This window comes from Gopherus evgoodei, chromosome 6 (genome assembly GCF_007399415.2).
Source record: "Gopherus evgoodei ecotype Sinaloan lineage chromosome 6, rGopEvg1_v1.p, whole genome shotgun sequence".
Taxonomy (NCBI): domain Eukaryota; kingdom Metazoa; phylum Chordata; order Testudines; family Testudinidae; genus Gopherus; species Gopherus evgoodei.
Genome location: NC_044327.1, coordinates 47,739,186 through 47,765,285, shown reverse-complemented (window position 1 = coordinate 47,765,285; position 26,100 = coordinate 47,739,186). Strand labels below are relative to the sequence as shown.

The 26,100-nt window shown below is 36.5% G+C and overlaps 1 protein-coding gene across 7 annotated transcripts in view; it reads right to left on the bottom strand.

Annotated features, from left to right (window-relative positions):
- Positions 1–26,100, bottom strand: part of AOPEP (aminopeptidase O (putative)) — a 350,923-nt gene that overhangs the window by 30,108 nt on the left and 294,715 nt on the right. The window lies entirely within an intron of this gene.

The window sequence follows — 26,100 nt, the reverse complement described above, 5'->3', positions numbered from 1 at the left end:
CTACAAAAACGACGACAAGTCTGGTGGTACCTTAAAGACTAAGATTTATTTGGGCATAAGCTTTTGTGGGTAGAAGTGGTCTTTACCCACAAAAGCTTATGCCCAAATAAATCTGTTAGTGTTTAAGATGCCACCGAACTCCTTGTTTTTGTGGATACAGACTAACACGGCTGCCCCCTGATACTTGTGTAATTCTAACATGTGTTTGAAATGCTGACCTAGTTGATGAAGAGCTAGTTGATTTTGGAAAAACCTCAGAGTTCATGTTGTTTGTATTTTGAAACTCTGTTCTGGGGCCTAGTTAAGACTCATTTTCCATGGCTTTTCATTTCTGTATTTAGATCAGATCAAAATCATGTTTTCTTATTCAAACATTATCTTGGATTAATAGGGTCTGTTCTTTATGGAATACATATGCTAAGTAATTTCATTTTGTTGGATTTGGTGGGGGTAGAAACAAAGATAATTTATACTGCATCACTTCAGGAGGCCACTAGACATATGAATGTTTAACTACATCAGGGGTCTGTTGATTTATTATATAAACAATTTCAGTGTATTCCTGCAGCGTACAAAGAAACGTGACATAAATAAGTGGTATGCAGCAAAATTAAGACTGTGACAGCACATTTCTAGTGCAAAGAGTCATAAGTTATCCATTCTCATACCAAAAAGGGAAAGATATCATGTCTATGCACCTATTGTATATATCTATTAAGCAGTTGTTCCTGATTCCAAAACCTAACATTTTTTAGATGAACCATTGGTAGCCTGAAGAGAAAAGCACAAGATGCCTGATGTAGTGAGTGCTTAAGTACTTCATTTAATAGGCTTATTGGATGAACAAATAAATAATTCACGGAAAGCACGAAGTAAGAATACACACTAGCTGCCCGGAAACACACTGGAAATTCAGGGTTTTGAAAGTCCTATCACAGGTTCCTTATTCACTCAAATGCTTCCCCCCACGCTCCCCCCACACACCCATTTTCTCCATTCTGGGACATCAAAAGGAAAAAAACCCAACCACATTATCAACTTAAATTCTTGCACGCACAATTCAAACCCAGCATTACGCAGTTCTAACATTTTGCAAATTATAAAAGAACAAAATCATACTGCTTCCACCCTAATTCTACTTTTGTCCCAATTTAAGGTCACATTCTGTGAGGGGCTCCCTTTTGATCTAAGGCCTTCTCCGCCTGCTGCGCTGCCCACCACTCCACCCTGTCTTCTTAAGCTTACCAGGTGCCAGCCAAAGGCAGACATAAAGAACATTACTTTCATCTTCTTCTTCTCATGAAAGACACTGCAGCCAAGGTTGATTGCTTGGACTACACAAGCCCTTACCTTACAATTAGCCTAAGATGAAAAAAGGTTCCCTCTCACTTTGCTTTGGACCCCCTGGAGGGATATCAGAGAATTCCTAAATGTTTCTTTATTTTAATGACAGCCCCTTGCATACCAAAAAGCAGCACTCTGGCAACAAGACCATGAAGCAATCGAGAATTTTCTGCTCAAATCTTAACCTGTAAAGCTTTGGCAGATATCACCAGCTAAACAAGCAATGAGACATTATCTTCACTCTCCAGCTGACATCGCTTGGCATTAGCACATAAATCAGAAGCTAATAAGAAGGGACATAAATCACTAGCATTTTAACAATTTGTTTTCCTTACAATGCATTCTTTTATTATTAAAGCTGTATTCTTGGGGTTTGAAAAAAGCCACAACCTACTCACTTGTTCTAATTGGAACATTTTCAAAGTAACACTCAAATCTGCCAACTGCAAGGAAAACTGAAAAGTTAAAAATAGTAATAAATGAAAATAAATATTATTAATATTTCAATTTAAAGTCACACACTAAAATGCCAACTCAAATGTTTATTGTTTCGTCCAAGAGCAGCTGCTTCAGGTGGCAGGGCGTGGTGGTGGTCTAAGGGTGGGGGGGACATGATAGACGGGAAAGTCATCTGGGAATTGGCTCTGCTTGGAAACTGAATTTATTCTGAATGCTAATAAAATTTGAAATGCTGCAGAACACCATGTGCTTATTTAGAAAGCTTTCTCTGCTAAACAGAAGGATAATACAGCCACCCTTAGCTTTTAGAAACTGCAGGTAGTTGTGGTTTTGTTTTATTTTTCAAGGTTTTTCACCATATCTGCAATATGAATTCACACACAAAGTACTATTATTTAAAATAACGTTGAGAAATCTGATTTAGGCCAACAGAAGCAATGAAATTCAGAGGTAAGGCAATAATCATTTACTTCATTGTGTCTAGTGCTGTGCTGCATTTTGAGAATTACAGTTTAAAATGTAGATTACATTTGAGCACACAGAAAAAAACAACTGAAACTTTTAACATCTTCATTTCCCAACATTCTAAGTCCTTGGGATGGAACCCTGTATGCCAGGTTACAGCTCACAGCATAATTTAAGGCCACATTATGAGCTACCGAGTGTTTGGCGCAGCAGATAGAGGCATTAACGGAGCAAAAGCTGACAGACCCAACTAAAGTGGCACTAAGTGGGCACAACTATAATATTTTGTCCTTTCTTATTCATTTTAACTAAATGCTGGGAGCACAAACCTATTCCCTCAGGTTCCCCGCCCCCCTTAATAAAAGGACTCTCCCTAACATGACATGTAGCTTGCATCAAGATGAGGAAAGCTCCACAAAGCTTCATTGCTAAGACTATTACAAAAATCTCCATTTGTGTATATATTCCTTGTTTTTCCCAGATGGAATGGTATGAATTACATTATTTTGTAAACCAACTATTTGCTCTCTTTTTTGTTGTAAAGACTTTTTTATAAATTTAAGAAAACCTCAAACTTGGTAAATAAATATATAGATGTTTAATCAACTGCAAACATCCTATTATGGTTTACCTCGTCTCCCCCATCTCCAACCCTGACGCAAATGTTTGTCTCATCCACCTGTTGTGTCTTGTGTTTTAGACTGTGAGCTTTTTGGGACAGAGACTGTCATTTTCCATATGTTTGTACAGCACCTGGAACAATGGGATCCTGGCCTGGCTAGCTTCTTGGCGCTAACACAATATAAATGTTAAATAACAATAGCAACAAATTGCAGAAAAGCATTTTAACTTATGAGAAATCAAATTCTCTGACTGTATGTTGAGTACATATGTTTAGTAGAAATACACGACATAGCAACAACAAAGTATGGGAAGGCAAATTTTACAGTGCCACTGTCTATTTCTACCTGGAATAATAAAAAAAACAGTTTTCTGCATTAAAAAGCAAAAATTCTCTGACAAATAAGGGAATATACGTCACACAAAAATGCTCAATTTGATGTGATTGTTAAAGGAGAAATCTTACACCAGTAAATGTGGTCAGAATTAAAACACTATTTACAATGTGAATCTAATGCTACCAGTTGGTGTAGTGGTAGTATGGCGATGACAGATATAATGTCATATACAAATATTTTAAAGCAGATAGTTCTAGTCCCAACCTCCCACCTCCAAACCGCTTAGAAATCAAGTTACTTTCCCAGGTCTTTTTGGCTGATTGTACTTCACTGTACAAATACTACAAAAAGGGAATGAATTAATATATTGTGATCAAGCACACTGGAGCTTTTTTGTAATGTTCCACACAATTAAACAATATCCCAGCTAAAAGGTCATTTTCCCAATACTGTGAATCTTATTTTGCTTGTCTTGCTTTTGAAGTTGCTCTCTGTACTACCTCTACCAAGATATTGAATACTTTTGCTTTGCGTTGCTTTTCAGCTAGAGCATATTAGAAATTGCTTCTTGTTCGTGGACTGGTGCAGTGGCTTTTAAGTTTGTAGAATTAGACCTTTAACTTTGAAACACAATTTTGAAAAGATGTGGCACACCAAAACTGATTTTGTATTTGAAAGAGACCAAAGAGGGAAAAAAGGGACAATATTCATCCAGAAAACAACTGTATGTTGTCACTGAAGTAACTTACAAATGCACTCCTGCTTTAAATACTGAGATTCAATGTTTACTAAACATCTGGGGACAAAGGAAAACAGCTATCTTTTATTTTATCCACAGCACACTATAATTCAGTAATGCTCCAAGTAGGTTATGGTGTTACAAGTAAATCTCAGAACTTTTAAATAGTTTTTAGAAAGTTTCCAGAAAGCATCTTGGAATAAAATATGAATTTTCTGACCACCACCCATAGCCCATAAAAACGACAACGAATCTTGCCTCTTCAAAGCTCTCTCAGTGTAGCTATAAGGTCATGGGCCCCACGTCCCAGAAGACCACCCACACTAAAAAGACTATTTGTCAATTCCCCCAATAAAATAATGCAATAAATGCCAGATTCACCATTTATACTAGAAAAATGTAATTGAAACATTTGACTACTGACCTTTCACAGCCATGCAATGTGACACAGATATATGCATTTGAGCATCCACAGCACCCCTAAGCCAAGATACAAATCACTAAAGTAGTACAGCTGGTATGCTGAATATCCCGTTTGCTTCAGCCTACATTTGAATGAAGTCATTGAAAGCCTCCTTGGAGGGGAAATGCGTCTCGGACTAATGCAGCAACCAATTGACAGTGGCGTGATTTCTATTATTACTCCATTATCACACTGGGATCTGAGCCTAAATGAGCATACTTCCTCTCTGATGCCACTTCCTTTTATCCTGGCTGTAGTCTAAAAGCGGATCAATCGAAGTAATACATATGATGTCACTTCAATTTACAGCTACTGCCTCCCTCTCTCTCATACACAGATAGATCAATTCTTCCCAAAAATGGTTAAGAAATGCATGGGGAGACACTTCTCCCAAAAAAGAGTCTTCTGCTATATTTGTCTATGTTACTACAGCAAGGAACTGTTTATACTGAGTGAAAACAAGGGGGAAAGGAAAAAAGTCACTACTGTACACTGGAGAATGCTGGCTGAAATTCAACACAAACACGGTCAAAACAGAATTAAAGCTATTTGACCTTTGAAAATTATATGGAGAAGGTTTCTCGTTTCAGAAACGCAATAGAATCCAGCAGCATTTCCTTGGTTGAAGGCAGTCCCAGAAAATCTTTAAAAAAAATTTTTTTTTAAAGATTTCCCAAAGTCAAACAGAATTCCTCCCCATCCTTTGCATCAGAAAAAAAAAACCAATCCACAGCTTTGTTAGTGAATGGAATTTCCTCATTAAATGCAGATAAGAAAGCACTGCTACTGGTCCAACAGAAAAGATTTATAGGGCCTCTCTCAGCCTCTAGTCTGAACCAGCCAACCAAACCAAAAAAAAAAAAAAAAAAAAGCAAGACTCTTGAGTAGTAAACTCTCTGTATGGACAATTTGCCTTCAGGGTTGTTTTCTGCTGGCTGCAATGAAACAAAAACTTTCTTAAAACAAATCTCTCCCTCCTCACAATGTCCCGAAGAAATAAGACTGAGAATTCAAGATACTACTACTTATTTAACAAACAAATTTAGACACACCTGGTCACAGTTTACCTTAAACAATATTCTTAAATGCTGTTTGTCTGTGCAGTCACTTCTTTTCAATGAAAACAGGCGATTTTCCTTCAGGGACAAAAATATGCTCAATATCAAATAGCATGCAAATTCAATAAAAACCTCCACACACACAAACAGCTGTTAAACTATATGTTGTGGTACAACGTAACTTAAGAAATTCTAATTCTGAGCGAGCTAGTCTGCAGTTGGATTAATGCACAGAAACATACATGAAATCTATCGCTGACCAAAAAAATGCTTTGAACTGAATCACAAAATTTAAAAAGGCCTATTTCAGAGACTAACAAAACCGAAGCAGCATACAGTTTAGGTCACTGTCTACAAAATGCCTGATGTAGAAAAATCAGTTTGGTTTATAATTCAGAACATCTTAAAATATAACTGGACAATCCTTCCCACCTCTAAAAAGTAATTTTAATACTCTATACTGTTAATGTTATAACTACCATTAAGAAATACGATAAATGTCTGTCTCTATAGCACAGCCTCATCTATCTGTAAACTAGCTCTGACAGAGTATGTCCCCCCATCGTGGGTGGCTTTCTCAAGACTCCTCAGAGTATCTTGACCTTTGTCTAACAAACAGCTTTTTTGTGTTCCCCCAATTTTTTTAAAATGGGGAATGTACTGAAAATGATGTTGTTGTTCCCATAAAATATTAATATCCAAAATTACTGTCAAACTCCTTGAAGAAAATAATGAAATATACACCATGAAAAGTCAATATATGACGCATTTAGAAATATTAATTTTGTTACAACAAAAAGATCTTCTATCACTAGCTACAAGTAAATATGACAAATTTGGCAATGAGATAATTTATTTGACTAAGAATACATGTGCATGAGTTTTTCAATTACTTTCAGATGTGTAACATCAAAGTTTTCATTTTTTGAAAGAGATAGTCTTATATAATTTATTGTTCTAAAGGTATTATCTGCCAAAACAATTCAATATGATTTATTCTGTCTCCTTTATCCATATGAACATATTTGCTGGGTGAAGGACTTGCTACCAGAAGAAAAGTACAAAATTATGTATGCAACACAAACATAATTATCTTGATCTCAAAGACTTTCAATGTTCCCGTTCAAATGAAGAGGATAAAGTATGCTGGATGTTAAACATAGTGAAATTATCAATATACAAGCAACCAAAAACCTTACATACAGTTACATTTTATGGTGGCCACTGGTGTGCCTGGAAAGGTTTTTTCAATTACAATTTTCTCTCAAGCATGCAACACTCTTAGCAATGTAACCCTAGAAACCATATTAAAGGAAATTATTTGACATTTTAAAAAGAGCAACCTGTAAGGGCCAGATTTTCAAAAGAGATCAGTAGTCACCCTCCGACTAAGTCAATGGGGAGCTGCTGGGTGCTCAGCCCTTTTCAAATTGCGCCCATTTCACAGAGGATCCTAAATGGGAATTGTGCTCTTTTGAAAATCTGGCCCTAAATTCTATATTGATTAACCAGTTTGCACTTCCATAACCAATGCTGTACATCTTTTAAATGTCTTAGGCCCCAGTCCAACAAACTATGGGGACTACTCATATGCTTAAAGGTAAGCACAAGCAGATTTGCATTACAGAATCAGAGTCTTAACATTTTTTTGTAATAGAATTTACATTAATTCATTGTAAAGATCCATTCACCACCCCCAAAAACAAATTCAACCGATATTCACATCTGAAAAATTAAAGTTATTTTTCTTAAACATTGCAAAGAAGTATTTATAAGATTAGCATTAAAGCAACACGGGGGAAAAAGGAGAACGTAGTGGGATGTTGTAGTTTCCAGAAAGGTGAGAACACAAGGATTTCAACTTACCAGTACTTTGAACTGGTTAGAATTAGCAATGTAAATACATTTCTAGAGTCCCTAGTTTGGTACATCTTGTTGATATCGTCACTAGGCATGACTCATAATGTTTTTAAAAGGCCAGCAGTTGCTACCAGCTTGCAAGCTGAAATATCTTCTTAAGCCATGGTACAAAATATTTGTCAATAATTTACTTAATGGAGGGAAGATCCATTTAAGAATAAATTCAACATCTGCAATCTAATCTAAGTGCATTGAAATGTCATAAATGATTAAACCTATATGATCTAAAAAAGTGCTGAGCCAGCAAAATGGAAACCAGGTGGCTTCTAATGCAGGTTCAGTCAGGTTATATGGCGTTTTTTCCCCAGCCCTGCTTTTCACAAAGAAATGTTTCATCATAACTTTACCCTTGAGCACAGTAATTCCATTTCAAAGACAATAGGCTAAACTTTTAATGTCTATTCTATACATATAAATTTCACACAGATTACTCTGTATATCACATACTGTATGTGTAGGCATATCCATTACTTTTTATTCACGATTAAAAACATATGGGAAATGGAAAAGATTTGATTTAAACCCATTATGGGAGATGAACATATCTGGTACTTACTCATTGTGGTGGATCAGAGGACATTTAGGCAAGTGTTGTGTAATATTCTTATCAGGCCCAGTGCTATTAAATACAGTGGGAGTGGCTAATGTTAACATTGTTACTGCAAGGGTATATCTGCCAGAATCTCTGCTACACACCTCTATTTTTAAGGTTTAATAATTCAGCCATAAACATTTAATCCAGGCTGAAATTTGCTAGAACAAATTGTGATTTGACCTGGCTGTTTTTAAATTACCGCAGTGCAAGGAGAAGTTTAACAGTTTGAGTTGGATTTTGTACATTGTTAGTCTATGGGGAGGGCTAGAATTTTTTTTATTTTTTAAGTACTAAAGGTAAGACACTTGGAACATGGAGGTTTTAAAAATAGCCATTACTGGGTATCAAGTAACAGAATATAAATGGGACACCGGGCCTGGTTCTGCTCACCTGACTCAGATGGAAATTTTTCCAATATTAAAGATGGGCAGGAGTTGGCCTTTTATGGGTTAGACTATGGGTTTCCATAGCAGTTTCTCCACAGAGATATGCCTTTAACCATTACTTTTAGCTCCTGATAATGGACATGATTCTTTGCCTGCTAATGCAGTTTTACACTGGTGCTACTCCATTAACATCAATGGAATTACACTACAGAATCAGCTTCTGAATTGTTTTTAGTGAAAAAATAGTTTAAAATCAATAATTTTTTGTGACTCTGGAAACATACACTTGACAGGTAGTTTTAGTGATAGTAGCAATGAAAGTGAGGAAACACAGAAAAGGACTTCAGAGCAAGGGGAAGAGAAGGTATAGCAGCAGGAAATGCACTTTACAGTGTGTTATATTACATTAAAAACTGATCAATTTGATCCTGAAGATTCCACAGAACATATACCATTTGAGATGTCAAAATCTACTCTATTTTCACTCTCAGGGTTGGGATATCAACAGAGCTCTGTACTCTATTAAAGTACTTACAAAACAGATGTCATTATTTATTCCCCATATTTAGTATATGGGCATATGAACATACAAAAACGTGAGTTTAATTTTTCATATTTCAAAAATATATCCAATAAATTCCTGCAAGTCTCTCTCTTACATACACAAATGCTTTTGACAAAAGTCTATATGCTTTCATTTTAAAGCACTACTTGATTTATCTATCGGGTAAATCTTTTTCCAGAATTGTTTTTCTTTCCTTTATTTAGAAATATACCTTACATTCATTTACACCTCTGTCACTTATCCTTGAGTATATTTACATCAAGTACAAACCCTTACAATTGCATTTCCAGATCTAGGCAAACAACATTTTCCAGCTGAAATGGACTAAGGTTCTAGTTCATTCTGTTTCAAGTACACCCTCTCAATAGTTTTCTCACCGAGCCTTCTAAGTCAAACGCCAGAACATCTGTTACGTCCTTCCTTTGTTAGAGAGTTTTTAGTCTAGGATTACTCAGGCTGATTGCCCAAAATATCAGAAATGACCACAAACTGAATACAGAAGTGCATGGCTGAGAACAACAACATACAACCCCCTACCTTAATATTAAAGTTCCTTATTCTGCAAAATGCATACGAAAATAATTAAATTCACTGCCTGCCCTTCATGCCCTCACACTATTTTCCATTCAGTAGAATGATGTAATATGTGTAAAGTTTACAGTGTTCTGTATTCCATTCCTACTCTGTGTACCTTTGGATCCCATTCCAGACATTTTATACCCTGGCTTAACTCAGAAAAGTTTTATGTGGAACAGAATGAGGCATTAAATTACTATGGGCCATCCTCTAAACTCATGGTAAGCAAGTACTAGCAAATCATATTAAAAAAAACCACAGGAGATTCTATCAACCTGAATGAAGATTTTATTTATTTTTAAGATCAGTTGCTATGACCGAAACTTCTCCAAATAACGTTTTTTTCCTGACCGTAATGAAAGAATGTGGGGGAGGGCGGGAGAAATTGCTGATTTATAGCCCAAATCCATGCACCTTATACAAAAAAAACTCCCATTAACTTCAAAGGGAAACTTATTTGTATAAGGAGTAATATGATCAGGCCCTAAGTGCTCAACTTACACACAAATGTAAAAACAAAACATTCAAAGATGAACAGACAACACAGAGAACAGCAGGCTGATTGCACAGTAGTTGAGCATTATTTGTGTACTACTGGCTGACTAGCCCCTGAATGAAGTACTGTATTTCATTGGTAATTCAGAAGCTTAACTACTAATGGGAAAAGTTGATTGTACAGTCGGTTTTAGAAGGAATTAAAAACATTGTGCACAGTGACAAAGCATGGAATTCAGTCACACAAAGGTTTAAACAATGTAATCCAAGCAATCACTTATTAACGTGTTCATCTTAAACTCATCCTATCGTTGATAATGCCTAAAGCCAAACATCTGAAATAAAGCCTTATTTTCTGTACAAGCACGTTCTCTATTTCCAAAGTCTGAGTGCTCAAAAGCATTCAACAGATTTATGTCTCAAAAAGAAAATAAGAGAGCGCGTCTCTAAACTGGCTCCAGCCCGAGTGGGAATGTCTACATTGCTATTTTTAGCAGCGTAGCATGAGCCTGAGTCTGTAGAGCCTGGCTCTGAGACTTGCTGTCACAGGGTTGTTTTTTATTTATTTGCTTGTTTGTTTTCGTGGTGTTGACATATCTTTAATGACTAGTGATAGTAGTGAAGGAAGGCCTCATAAGTTCCTTTTTGGATACATTTGTGCAGCTATGGTTAAAACAGAGTTGAAGTTTCCATTGCAAACCTCAATTCTCAGGTGTTAATAACTCAATTATAAAAGTTCCATCCAGGAAGAAACTTGGCACAAAAGTTCTCAGTCACAGAGTGATTATTTTTTAAAACATTATTGAAAAGAAAACATCCATGAAAGCTTACTAGTTTAAGATGGATTTTCTGAGCATGTGTAACCAAAAATCTAATTTACAAAGAATCAAATTTAGAAAATTATTACTATGTGATTCGTCTAATTATTTTTAGTATACTGAAAAATAAAGACTTTGAAAATGTTCCTGGTAAGATATATGCACTCTATTTACTTCACAAAGCAATGCTTCCCAGTGCATTTTTAATATGCATAGCGATATTGTAAATACATTTAAACAAACATTTTAAAAATCATAAATATATGTACTTAGCACATATGTATTTATGTGTTTTTTTAAAAACTGGGAAATACATGGTAAGTTAGGAAGTTAAAATGGATACATTTCTTGGTAACATTCAATTAATTAGCTGCTTTTACTTTTTGTTTGTGTAATAAAACCAATCAAAGAAACAAAAAATAATAAAAAGATCCAAACCAAAGACACTGCAAAATATGGGCACAATCCTGAAAATGCTTATACATGGTTAACTTTATGTGCACAAGTAGTTCAACTGAAGGCAATGTAACTATACACGAGTATAAAAGTTTGCAGGATTGGCCACTGCAGTGCCCATTTTGGAAAGGAATTACAGGATTTAATAAGAAATTATTAATTCCTGCTGTAGAATGTAACAGTATGGATATAATTCTCTCTACAAACTGGCTGAAAATGTTATAGAAAGGCTATTATTTCCTATTGAAGTAGATTTTTAGAGTAATTTATATAGAGCTGTGCTTAATTTCTGTAGAACCTTACTGGATTTATTAATTTATACAAGTTAACAACAGTGTCTCTTCTGTACATTGATACAAAATATTATAAATGCCAGTAACTGCAAAGTCTATTATAACTCCCTATTCTTAACTTTCACTTCTATACATATCACAGTATATTAGAGCGTGAAGCCATTTTGTGCACTGCTCTCAACTTCAATATCAAAATCAGCAAAGCACTGTATTACACAAACAGGGCCTGGCTGTCAAATGTGCTGAGCTCTTACAAATCTTGCAGAAGTAAATGGGTACTGCAGATTCTCCATACCTCTGAAAGACAGGTCCACAATAATCACAAACATCTGTACCATAATGGTATGGGGGAAGCACTGTTCTCTGAGTTCTCTAACTTTTCCTCAGTTCACTTGGCAATCTCATTCTTTGACCATAGATTTTTATGCTTTATATGTTTTCAAAACATCTTTGAACACTTCTGGGTTGGTATCAGACCAATTTTCTGTCTTTGGCAGGCATATTAATAGGAAATTAGCTTCTCTTTCAGATTGGCTATCTAAATCAATTGTCAAATGCTATTTCCGGTTTTGATCATTGTCTGTGAATATTTGTTATAGATTGGAATACTGGTCAAATACACCTCTACATAAGACATGATATTCACTTTAATGAAGAACAAAATGGAAACTATGTCTTAGATTATGCCAAGAAGACCTAACCAGCCCTTGAAAGAGATTCGTTTAGATATGTAGGGATATTTACATACATATTTAGGTATCTTATCCATTAAAAAGTTAACCAGAGATGAATTCTGCAAAGTCTTCTTAAGAAAGTTGCATATAAATGTATCCCCAAAGTAATTTGCAAAATGAATCTTAACTGTGATATGGATACCCAAGATGGTACCAGAAACTTCAATGCACACTTAATTTTGAAGCTGTTTATAAATATCTTTCAAAGGCTTTACAACCAAGCTGCTTATATTAAAAATTATTGGGAATGGGGGAAAAAAGGGTGAGGGAGAAGAGCATATATCCAAGTTTAAATCTTATTACTTTAATATTACTCAGACTCCACAAAATTGATGGTTTTCTTTCACAAAGAAAATGCCATTGAAACAAACAACTGACAGTCAAACTAATTTTTTCTTCTAATAATTGCTTTGGGGAAGTGGGAGAGAAGAAAGAGGATGTGAATGGAAGTTTACTGATATTCAAAACAGGTTCTGTAATAAGGAACAGCAGGTATCAGTCAGGTATGTGATACAGTAGACATGCGGGTTTAAAAAACACCACCACCAAAAGCCTGTAGGGGGAAAAAAAGTCTTACTTACTAATGCTCAGCATTCCAGTCAGCTGGCTGGCTTAGAATCCTTTCACCTGACAACACCTTATGTGCCTGATAATATTCTACTCATACTAAATGTATGAGCTTTTCTTCTCAATCCAAAACCAATTCCAAAACAGTCCTATAGTTGCTCCACCCTTGAAATTACAGATTGCTGCTGGTGATCAAATTCCACCTCTCCCTTTCCCTCCTTCCCCTCCACACCTTCCATATTCAGTTATCTCTTACGACAATAATCTCTCACCCAGTAATTACGTTAATTAGAAGGTTTAATTTCAGCGTTTAAACAGTGTAAAAACTAGTTTCAACACATTCTTCAATTCTAATGGCAATAACAACAAAGGGTAAAGACTTTGTCCACTGCTCAACACACTAAAGGAGGCACAAACACATATGAATCTTTAATTAAAACATTACAATTCACAGGGGAAACAATACCATCATGCCCACTGTGACAAAAATATATTGTTCATTCATGGAGATTATGAGCTAAATTCATCCTAGGTGCAATTCTACTGCCTTCAAGGAAACACACACAGGATATATTTAACCCTTCATTTTAAAATTTGACATGTTATGTAAAGACTCTGAAGTTTACCAGCGGTGAGCTGGTAGTTGTAGCATATATTCTTTATAATTTTGAATTGTTGTGCCAAGAATTTATGTTCCATTTTGAATTTGAATAAAAACAAAAACATGGCACGCCAGTGAAATATATTTCGTAATTTAGTGCTGACAGAGTACCAGCAGCGTACCAACTCCCATGTGTTTACACTAAAACCAGAAGCATTGGTCTGCATGATTTCTCAACAGACTGATGCACAGTATTAATCTCTGCTCAGAGGGAGTCAGCATGGAAGAGTGAATAAAACAACGGGCTTTAACCAAATCAAGACTGCATCATTAACATAGCACATGTGACTAACCAGCCCTTCCACCATTTCCAGTGTTACAGTTCTAAATAAATCTTAATAGAGAAAAATAATTGGCCCAAATAAAATAAAAACAAAAATAATTAGAGTGACTGCTCTTCTTGCTGCCCTGAAATTTTCCTATATGAACTAAAATAACAGGTATCCAGAGCTCCTAGATACCTGCCTCTAGAAAAAGAACTGGGGTGGAGTGCGGGGGGGGGGGGCAGGGGGGAGATATGCAGTGTTACAGAATCATTCATTTTGAGTTTCATAAAGCTCCTTGAGTTCAATGTAGTGGCAGAGATTGGTTCTTTCTGGAAAGATTTATTTTCCCTTTTATCCATTCCACACTAAACCCCTTTCAGTCAATCCCTCACTATTTTCTTAATTCTCCATGAGTGGAGGGGTTGGGAGAGTAAAGAAGCTAATGCAGATGAGTATTTTTAAATAAATAAATCAAAAAGGGCAAGAGTGACCTTTACTGTATTTAAATGGCTTACTTTATATACCAAGGCTACCATAGTCTATAGTTCTGGATCCCTACAGTAACCTTTACGGGCTTAAAAAACAATCCAGTAACTACTATTTTCTACTGTATGCACTAGATAGAATGGGGAATTCAGATTGAGTGTGTTTTAAAGCTTACATTTTCCTCCCTTCTTTTACAAGTCCTGATGTCCAAACTCACCAGCATCTGCTCAGCATGACACTCAGTATGTATCATAATAGTATTGGCATACAGATCACAGAAGCATATGAGAATGAACATGGAGCGGGTCAGCAGGGGACACGCAGTAAGAAGGATAAGCTTTAGCTACATTATACAGATTTGAAAAACTTTTTTCATGTTCACATAGACCAAGAGCTGGTGAGTCTCGATGATGGGTCCTGAAAATCATGGGGAAATATACTGTTGGCTTTTAGCAAATTATTTCCTGAATGCCCCTTCTCCCCTTTTGTCATACTTGCTACTGTTAAGGGCAATTGAAAGTTGATTTTATGAGATTATTTTATGTTTTGAAGTTGACTAGATTTCACACTGACCTTTAAAAAAAAAAGAGTAAAGAAAAAAGCATGAAACATTTATTTTGAAATAAAGTTTTTTTGAAAAAGTGGACTTTGACAAGGGATTGAGTGGAATGAAGAAGTTTTCTTGTGCTGTATGAAATTCAACAAAGGGCAAAAAAAATGCTGCAGGGAGAAAAAAACCCATTGATAAAATGATATTTTCTGCCCACAAAGTCTTTTACACATTCTACCCTTTTACCAGATTTCAAAGCTGTAGTATTTTTTCCCCAACATTTCAGTGTAGCTAAAGCTGAAACTTGGTTCTAGTTTTTTCCTTTTCCTTGCATTTTCTGGATTTGCTATTTCATTAATAAGAATTTAACTGAATATTTCATTGAGAAAGTTACATTTGGAAGTTAGTTTAAGAGATGGAGCGCTGAACTGAATACTGGCAACTAAATTACAGTAACAAAGTGTATATTTGAGAATGTACATAACTATATATGCAAATTAGACTCACGCACCTATTGTATGAGACACTATCACTTAGCACTTAGATATCAACAAATTATATTTCTATTTCAATTCTGGAGTCAAATTCTCCGTGCCACTTGCACTGGAATCCATTCTATGCTCTGTGAAGTGAACGAGTACAGGATAAACTGACATAAATGGAAACAGGAGAAAGAAACCCCCCAAAACTGATTTGTGCTATCTGCAGTTGAAACAAACAAGTTTAGTAACTAAGAATTCAAATTACAATCACCATGCTTTCTATAAAGTTTTTTAATAGCTATATTGAGATTTTGATGCACAAATGAGGCTTTGCTGTTGTTCAGATAACTGTAACACAAGAAGGAAAATACATTTTAAACAGAGTATCAGAGGGGTAGCCATGTTAGTCTGGATCTGTAAAAAGCGACAAAGAGTCCTGTGGTCCTTACAGACTAACAGATGTATTGGAGCATAAGCTTTTGTGGGTGAATACCCCTGCATCTGACGAAGTGGGTATTCACCCACGAAAGCTGATGCTCCAATACATCTGTTAGTCTATAAGGTGCCACAGGACTCTTTGTCACATTTTAAACAGAGCTATCCTGCAGTATTCAAAAATCAAGAAAAGACCTTGCTGTCCATTCTGAGTCACTGTCTTAATCACAAGTCAGAGCACCGCATTTTAGAATCTAAAGAAATTAATAAGCTTTCTCAAGTTTCAAATTCACAGCACATATTAAACTAATTAAATAGCAATAGATACAAATAAAAATGGTAGTACTTCACCCCATCACTATGAAAAATCCATTTGCTCCTACTTCCCTTATGAAACAATATATCAAATATTTTACAATGAGGAACTATTTCACAAACGTACTCAGATATTACTGGGACAAGCGGCATATAAATACCTAGATACTGTAGAGAGATAAAATTAGACTAGATAGACAGATTTAGAATTACCTTACCATGGATCAAGAAAAAACATTAGCAGGAAGGTCAAGCATGAAAAAAAACATATCCAAATCAATGACAGAATACTATTACTCACGGTAACCATGGCTTAATTTTACAACTATATTAATTCATCATGTGTGTTTTGCACAATTCAATTCTTTATATAGCATAACATAACAATATTAGAAAAACTAATGGACAACTTTATTTTAGCATACGAAAGGCTGGCTACATTTATGTTCTATTATTTGCACATTCCATAGGGTGCTGCTACTGATGAGCAAGACAACATTCCTATTGCTAAAGAGAATGAGATTTTACAGCTCTGCAAATCTAGGGGTAAATTAACTGGCAGTCCATTTTTACAGTTATATATTTGAATTATCATAATCGAAATAGTGCAATAAAGGAAATGACTGTTTAGGTCAATCTACTCTGTACAATTTCAGCTTAGTACTTGGCATTTCCCTTTCACAGGTCTCAGAAAGAAGTATTTTGTAAGGACGAAAATAGTGAAGACCAGTTTAAAAAACAGAAATATAGATTTGCATTATTTATGTAACTGGTGTAAACACAATACAACATTATTGAGAAAAAGAAAACCATTACATTTAAACCCTAAAAGAACAAGGAAGACAACTTTTTCCAAGTAATCCCTTAAATAGATTATTATGAGACTCTACAAACACTGTAATCTCCTGAAAAGAACTGATATAAGGCTAAAATCTTTAAGAGAAAACTTCAGAGAAGCCGCCTTCTGATAATAATATATAATAGAAACCAATGATACAAAAAAGGAGGACAAACCCAAGTTCTTTTTTACTAAAAGTTTTGGAGTAAGTAAGCTGATTAGTAGACATGTTGTTATAATTTTTCATTACATTAAATGGAATATCTAGTAATTTAGTTTCTGGCTGGAAAAAATAAAATCTAAATAATACATACCACTATTTTTAACTAGATAGAGTAACTACTTTACATCAGATGTATACATTAAATATATAAGATATAATAAGCCTGATTCTGCAGTTTGCACTCAGGCAAAATTCCTTAAATGAGATTGTTGTATGCATAAGGACTACAGGGTTGGGCACACAGTACCTGATAATGAATAAATATTTTAACATGTACACTTTATGATCATTTCAATTTGTTTTGACGTTTTATATTCTTCCTTTGGTTTTAAAGTTTCAGAGCAAAGCCCAAGCATGTAAACATTACAGAGCATAAACATAAAACAAAGTGCCATGAACAACTGTCTTGTTCAAATCTATTTAAGTTAACATGGAATATACCCAAACCATCTTTTTCATGACTTTTATTACTGCGGACAGCTGAAACCATTTGGTCCGTTCCTGCTTAGGGATATTGTATTTACCTACAAGGGCTATAAGTCTCTATTAAATACAGAAAATGATCTTCTATGAACAGCATATGTGAAGATCAGTACAAAATGATGCTGAATCACATTTACAAATACATACATAAAAATACATTTTGTACCACATACACAGGTTTATTTTCTAAGCCTAAATAGAACTGCCAAGATTTTTGAAAGTATCACGGGGTAACTATATAATCAGCATGAAGAACCAATGTTCTATGGGAATTTATTTTAAAAACATTTTTATGTAAAATTTGACATGGAAAGAGCTATATTATAAGAATATTTCAGTAACTGAAACCAGCCTATCAGCTCTAGCTATTTTGTAAAACCAGTTTGTAACAGGACTGGCAAATATGTGCTCTCTGTTTCAGCTTTTCTGATTTAAAACAGCCAGATATGAATGGGTGAGCCTTGAAAACAGAGCTTTAGAGCAGGAATGCTGACAGGCCCTTGATTAACAGTACAGAACACTTGCAAGTTACATTTTATGAAAATGTTAAAACAAAATATGTTTTTACAATAATTCAGTGCCACTGACAAATGAAATGAGTTGTCCAGTTACATACAAATTTTGGACCAAATTCTGAAGTTTCTATTCCATCAAATCTCCATTGACTTCAATATTTCTCATGTAGCAATGGCATTTTATTGCCTTGTTTTCCACCATTCTTCACTGGAATTAGCTGAGCGAGATTTAGAAGTTCACAGTATACTTGTACGTTGTGGAAATCTTTGCTTCTGATTTACAGGAAGTGCATCCATTGTGTCAATATATTTCCAACTTTATAAAAAGCATAAGTGTACTTTTGGCATATACTTCTGTATACAACAAAGATTTACCAAATGGAAAGGAGAGGTTTAAATATTTACAATGGAACTTAAGAGCCCTTCTCTACATATCCTTCCACTCTGCAGGAATGAAACATTAAAAACCCTAGCTATGTGAAATGAGTTGGTTGTCTCAGTCAAGTTCCTAGGAAAAGGTGTCCATATCATAAAAGCTGCCATCACAATTGGCATCTTTGAGGTCATCAGGACTGAATGGGCATGCAAATTGAATTCCACCATCTCTCCCTATAGGTGGTCCTTGTAGATCAGTGTAAGGGAGAGTGTGCTGGAAGCTTTCACTGCTGCTGACCCTGATCTATCCATTCTGTGGATAGAGCCCTTCAGACTCCAGCTCTTTGAATACGACACTATTCAAGAGCGCTAAATACATTTAAAAAAAAAATCTCTTTTTGAAAACAGTAATTTAAAATAAATGTCTAGAACATTTGCAATAAGAACTCTCATTGCAGGCTTCTCCTAATCTGATTTAAGCATGATTTTGTTTCCACTCAGGAAGCTTAAATTAACTTAGCTGTTCCTGAACAGTGTACAGAAAGATGAAGTACCTAGTAGCTCACAACTACAGGCCTTAAGGTTCAACAATCAGGTTTGCAACATAGTCTGGTTATGACGAAAATTTGTTTACTTAAGCTACCATTACACAAGGAATTTATACTATGATATTATCCATTTCATTAAATTTTCAAATTTGTTCATATTGCCTAGAAACTAAAGCACCGAAAGAATTCAGATCTTCATGCATGCTAAATTACCGGCTGCTGGAAAATCCTTGGCATGTTCCCCACACTGCAGTCTGATTAGAGCTTGCTGTTGATGGACCCCAACATTAAAAGTTTAATTGACATCTGGTTTTCAAGTGAGTTTTGTTACTGTCAGCTCTCTTCATATGACTGAGTGAAAACCAGAAAACTTTTTCAGTTTAGGAGTGCTTGGCTTTGCTTTTTACTTCAGAGTGCTACCTACTCCTCTAAATAGAGGAGGATCTTTTGATCAAGAACATACAGAGTTAACAGATGGCAGAGAACAAAAACACACCTAAACATTCACCAAAAAACAGAGGTAGCTGAATACTGTTCTCTCTCATTACTAAACATGAACTAAGAATATGAAAATATGACATGAATCTGCCCCACTATTACACATGGACAAAGGCAACTGTTCCATTTAGAAGGGGACACTGCTAAGTTATCTAGAACTAACAACTAAATTATACAGAGCTGAGTCCTTAACTTCAGGATTCTCCCCAATATTGTCCTTTTCAAAACCAAAGGTAAATAAATAAAAGAACTAAAAACACAGCAGGCCAAATTCATTGCAAGGGGGAATGCCAATAAAGTTAGATCAGTAAGGAATTCCATTCAGTGGCTAAGTTCCGCTCTTGGATGTATGCTACTCCCTCCCGATACTGGTGGGGAGATATCCTATGTATAAACAAACTGCTACCATGACATGGGTACACAGTTGTCTTTATGCAAGAAGGCACAAGATAGCTGGTAAGGAATGGCTTCCATTTTTTAAAAAAAGTGTAATTATCTCCACTGCCTCCACTTTAAAACTAATCATCATTGCGGGAATCCCAAAATATCCCAAGAACACTCAACTTTTAAGTTTTGTTGCTTTTTACTCAGTGATTTGATAGTGTCATTTCCATGGTTATTCATACAAACTTGCTGCTGTCTACAGATGATAAAATTACAGAATCTTTTTACAGTTTTCCTATTAAAACAAGAAACGAACACAAGTTCAGGAAATATTCCAAGGTGAAGCTAGATGCACTCCTAGAAACAAAACAAAACAAAACAATCTAGTCTCCCTATAAATTACACATTAACACACAGGAAAAGGTTCTATTACCTAATGTCTGAAAAGTCATAGAACAAATTAATTCATGGAAAATGCTACAAGTGAGATGAACCAAAACTGCTTTCTATGGTGATAATGTAGTACACAGAATAGCTATGTAATATTTTTCACACATATCTTTCTGATAGTTGCTTTTTTCCCCCCCAAATAAAGTGAATATTCTTCTTCATGTGGGCCATCTAATTAGCAGAAAATATGCTTAACAAGACAGAACTATGCTCCCTGTTTACACAGAAGACATGCTACAGCAATTTCTAGCATGATCCACTAACATTTTATGATCTCTGATTCAGATAGTTATGCATATTCATTCACTTGAAGTAACATCACGCCCTTCATATTTCCAAGCATATTTTGAAAGAACTACTTTTGTCTGTGAGAGAAGCATTCAGAATTCATAAACTGCTAATCGCAGTGTGTGATTTAATCCCATGACAATCACATCATTTTGAGGATAATTCGTGTAGCTATGACTATAAATGCAATGTTTGTGGTGAGTCCAAGAGACAAACAAGATCAAAGGAACTATAAAAGGCATAGTCCCACCCAAGTGACATTACACACAGTGTCTATGAAACTAGACTATTGCTTTCATGGCTACAGCTTTCCCTCAACATCTAAGCTATGCCACCCGTGATAACACTTGAAGTAAACAACAGTTTTCCTCTCAGGAATGCAAGCCAGGATAATTTAGAATGGTGGTCAGAGTAAAGCAGTGTCAAGCTGCTTCATGTCATAAAAGAACTATTTTAGTTCAAAGAAGAAGAGCTACACATGCCTTAAGCAATAGTGAAACATATTACCAAGCCTCTTTCTCGAAGTATACGGTTCTTGGAGGATTTAAGGATCATTGCTCTCGGGAACACTTTTTCACAGCAGTAGCCTAAGTTACTACAGAGAGCCTTGTCCTTACAGGAAGCACAAAGCAGCCGTACATACCTGAGCCGCTAGTCAGAGGACTATTCCCAATTCTCAGTCTAATATTAGTGCCAGCAGGTCATGGCAGAGACAGAAGCCTCTAACTGCTCCCTCTTCAGTTTCTCTCCCCAGCTTTCTCAATCCATGGAAGGGGGTTACCACTGGCCACAGAGCCACATAAACAGGTAACGGAAGTTTGCTAAACCTGCTGAGGGGCAGGCTGGCAGCAAATTGATGGACTCAGGCATAAGTAGTGAGAGGAACTCTCACTTCACATGAGTTATATATGAAACTTATTTGGCACTGAATTTATAACTCAGGTATCCATACTATAAACCATAGAATAAAAGCAAGCAGGCCAACAGGAACAAACAATCCTTTCTGTGTGATTGTTCAAAAGAACTATTGTATTTTTTACATTTCTAAGTGCCCAGATCCGCACAGGTCCTCCTGGAACACAAGAAATAAAAGTAAGGGAAATGATTCCTGGTCCCCCCACCCCAAAGAAAAGAAAAAGAAATGGGGCATAGAAGTACTTACCTTTTGCACAGTTGATTAGAGACATATTATATCTCCTAGAAACCTCATTTATTACTTCCTGCTAGATTACTTTCATTATTCTATCTTACTATTCAATGGAAATGGAAAACAAAATCTGTGGGTAAAGTCATATTTACCAACAGAAAAGGACTCAAGAATATTTAAGGTAAACATTAAAGTTATATACCCAATATGAACCAAATTCAGCAGTGACAAAAATGGAGGTATAATTTAGCAACAAAAAAGCAAATAAAGCGTAAAAAAATGACATGCATCTGAAGAAGTGGGTATTCACCCATGAAAGCTCATGCTCCAAAACGTCTGTTAGCCTATAAGGTGCCACAGGATTCTTTGCTGCTCGTAAAAAAAAGCATCTCTCTCCCTCTTATCTTACTCCCAGATGTTAGTTGCTTTTCCTGCAACTCCCTCCCCATGGTGTGTAAATTAAGTTCTTTATTATTATTTTTATCATCGTAGCACCGAGGAGCACCAGTCACCACGTACACCAATTCTTCTGACCAATGTACACCAATGAACCTAGAACCACCATAGATATCACTGCTGAATTTTGGCCTACATATTTATCCAAAGACAACTGACAACCATAACAAAAAAAATAGCTACAAAAATAAAATGTGCTTTGCGATTCTGATTACAAAGTATAGATTCTATTAGACAAATACACAGAACTCAAATGTTTAAACCCTTTACATAGTGAAAATGTGCAGCCAAAGTCCTTAAATCTAATTATTCACGGAACCCATAGGCCCATACATGTGATATCAAAGCATCGTAACAATAACTGTACTACAACAGTTTATATTCCCCCATAAAATACAGACATGGTATTTTCAATAGGTAAAGCCAGAAATTACTGAATGAGAAGTTAAGTGTCTGGAACCTTTTTAATCTAAAAAGAATGCCAACTTTGTTTGGTTTTCTCCCATTTTTCATATTTCAATAAAAAGTATATTAAACAATATAAAAAGTGGGTAACATCCCACAGTATAAAGTACAAACAATACTGAAACAGATGACACTTGTATCTCACTTCGCATTATAGTGAGTTCTGCTGTACTGTGTGATGGGTGTATATAGTAGACAGCCACTGGAACAAAATTTCATTGTTTCAGGTCCTTCCACACCTCAAAGCAGCCATTTCTAGTTCTGCGATTTCTAGACTGAAATGGCTTCAACTTTTCATATTTTATTAGCAGTAAACATTCTGGGGTTAAAAATTAACTTCAAGTTTAAAAATAACATAAAACACCAACTAATTAGGAGAAGAATTTGTAAATGTCCAGGATCTCCTTCTACACAACAGCAGACTTTATCCATCTCCAATTTTGCCAACTGCTTTAACACGAAATTCAAAAGAACTGTGAGAAACCCCCAAAAGAGGCCTAGGCATTCTACAATAGCCTAACAGCAACGTTCCCCTCCTCCAAATAACCCCCAGTTTCAGACAATTACCATAATTTTATGCCTCCATTAACTAGGTTCTGAAACAGTCTTTCCTTGTATGTGTTATGGGGCAGCCTTAGAGAAGATTTTTTTAGCAGACAAATTCTGCCCATAAAACTCTGCAGTGCCACAAGCCTGCTAGCTGTGGCTAAGCTCTATTTTTGTTGTCCCTTCACGAATGACAAATGCTATTTGCTGGAGTGGCTCAACACCCAATATAAAGCCAGACTTCTGGCTCTTCGCAGCTGACAATCTGAAGCCAGGATACGATGCAGACAATGTATATTTACATTTATATGTAATTAGATTGGTCAGCAAGGACAGGAGCGTTCAAGAGGCAGATATTAGAGAGCTCAGAGAGCATCACCTGGTTCTCAGCTGAGGTACCACTGGCCAACTGGCCTAATCTGTATCCTCATGAACTCAGATTCCACTCTGCAATACTACCCTGGAATTCAATGTACATGCATATATTTCACCTACCTGTCACTATGCAGTAGTGATTTTTCTGAGTCAGCAGCACTCAAAACCATTCTTTTCTTTCCAGTCGTCTCCCAGAGGGAGAGCTGACCTTGCAAAGAGTTTGACCCAACTGCATGCAGAATTAAAATCCTCACTTAGGCCCCAATCCTACACAGAAGACCATGCAGCCAGACCCCTGCAGCCACACAGAGCCCCCTGGAACTCAATGAAGCTCTGTCTTGGCACAGAGTACTCCCACACAAAAACAGCTGCAGTACTAGTGAGCAAACCACTTTTTTCTATTCTCAAAACAGCAGCAGCAAAAGGAGTTCCTTTGTTTTTTTTTTTACCATGTCTCAACCCTCTTTGCAAGAGCTAGATAAAGGGCGTACTTACCTAACCTATCGTGGAGGTCAACTCACATGATTATTTTCTTAATAAGGAAAAAAGAATAGTACTGGTCCACTTCAATATTAAAATACTGATTTGACTTTTCTTTTAAATGCAACAGTTTAAATGCACATCAGGAATTTCATTTAATGCATAATTTACTATTGACCTAAATAGAGCATCAGACAAGTAAATGTATGCAGTTCAGACCTTGCAATGGGAGCAAACAAATATTCCTTAAAGCAAAACAAACAAACAAACAAACGACCTCAGTCCCCCTCCTTCAAAAAAACAGCACAATGTTGTGAAATTCAACTATCCAGGAAATACTGAAGGCTACTTCTGACATTTGAAAGTGATTTGATTCCAGCATTACAGCTGGAGAATACTGAATGGTGATTAACAAAACAGTGTTGGGCTGGAGCTCTCTCCCATCCAGTTTTTAGCACTGTTGTGCAACTCCACAAGACTGAGTCTGTAGACCTGGGGATCTGAGACTGTCTGTTGTGGGTTTTGACCCACAGTGTAGACCACGGGTGGGCAACCTATGGCACGGGTGCTGAAGGCGGCACGCAAGCTGATTTTCAGCGGCACTCACACTGCCTGGGTCCTGGCCACTGGTCCGGGGGGCTCTGCATTTTACTTCATTTTAAATGAAGCTTCTTAAATATTTTTAAAACCTTATTTACTTTACATACAACAATAGTTTAGTTATATATTATAGACTTATAGAAAGAGACCTTCTAAGAACGATAAAATGTATTACTGGCACGCGAAACCTTAAATTAGAGTGAATGAATGAAGACTCGGCACACCACTTCTGAAAGGTTGCCGACCCCTGGTGTAGACATATTGTAAGAGGCTTTTGAAAAAACTCAGGCTTAATTTAAATAGGCAACGGGCGAGGGCACTCAGCAGCCAACCATCTGGGCCCATCTCCCTTTGCCCAGCAGAGAACAGAAAGGGGGAGGAGAGGCAACACCCTTCCTTGCCATATATACATTTTTTACTTCTCTCCTTCCCTACTGTCCAATCAAAGGCTCCCTCACTAAAGGCAGTAATAGGTTAAACCTGCTACTGGTGAATGGAGTCACTTGCAAAAAGCAATCTCCACAATAAAACCAGAACAGAAAGTTTGTTTTTTTAAGCTAGTCTAAAATACTATCAACATCGGCTTATAAATATAGGTGCCAGACTTATATCAGAGGGTAGCCGTGTTAGTCTGGATCTGTAAAAGCAGCAAAGAATCCTGTGGCACCTTATAGACTAACAGACGTTTTGGAGCATGAGCTTTCGTGGGTGAATACCCACTTCCTCAGATGCATGTAATGGAAATATCCAGGGGCAGGTATATATATGTGTGCTAGCAAGCAAGCTAGAGATAACGAGGTCAGTTCAATCAGGGAGGATGAGGCCCTGTTCTAGCAGTTGAGGTGTGAAAACCAAGAGAGGAGAAACTGGTTCTGTAATTGGCAAGCCATTCACAGTCTTTGTTCAATCCTGAGCTGATGGTGTCAAATTTGCAGATGAACTGAAGCTCAGCAGTTTCTCTTTGAAGTCTGGTCCTGAAGTTTTTTTGCTGCAGGATGGCCACCTTAAGGTCTGCTATAGTGTGGCCAGGGAGGTTGAAGTGCTCTCCTACAGGTTTTTGTATATTGCCATTCCTAATGTCTGATTTGTGTCCATTTATCCTTTTCCGTAGAGACTGTCCAGTTTGGCCGATGTACAGCTTGCCCCAAGACTGGGGATCCCAGGCTTTCAGACTCCAGGGCAGCTCTACCATGCCATGGATTCCAGGTTCCCTGCCATGGAGCCTAAAGCCTGGTACCTCTGGCTCGAGCCAGGGCTCTCGGAGTCGGGGCTCCCAGCTCCGCTGCAGGGAGTCTGGAAGCCCTGAGAACTCCAACTTGAGTTGGACTCTCCAGTCTTCCAG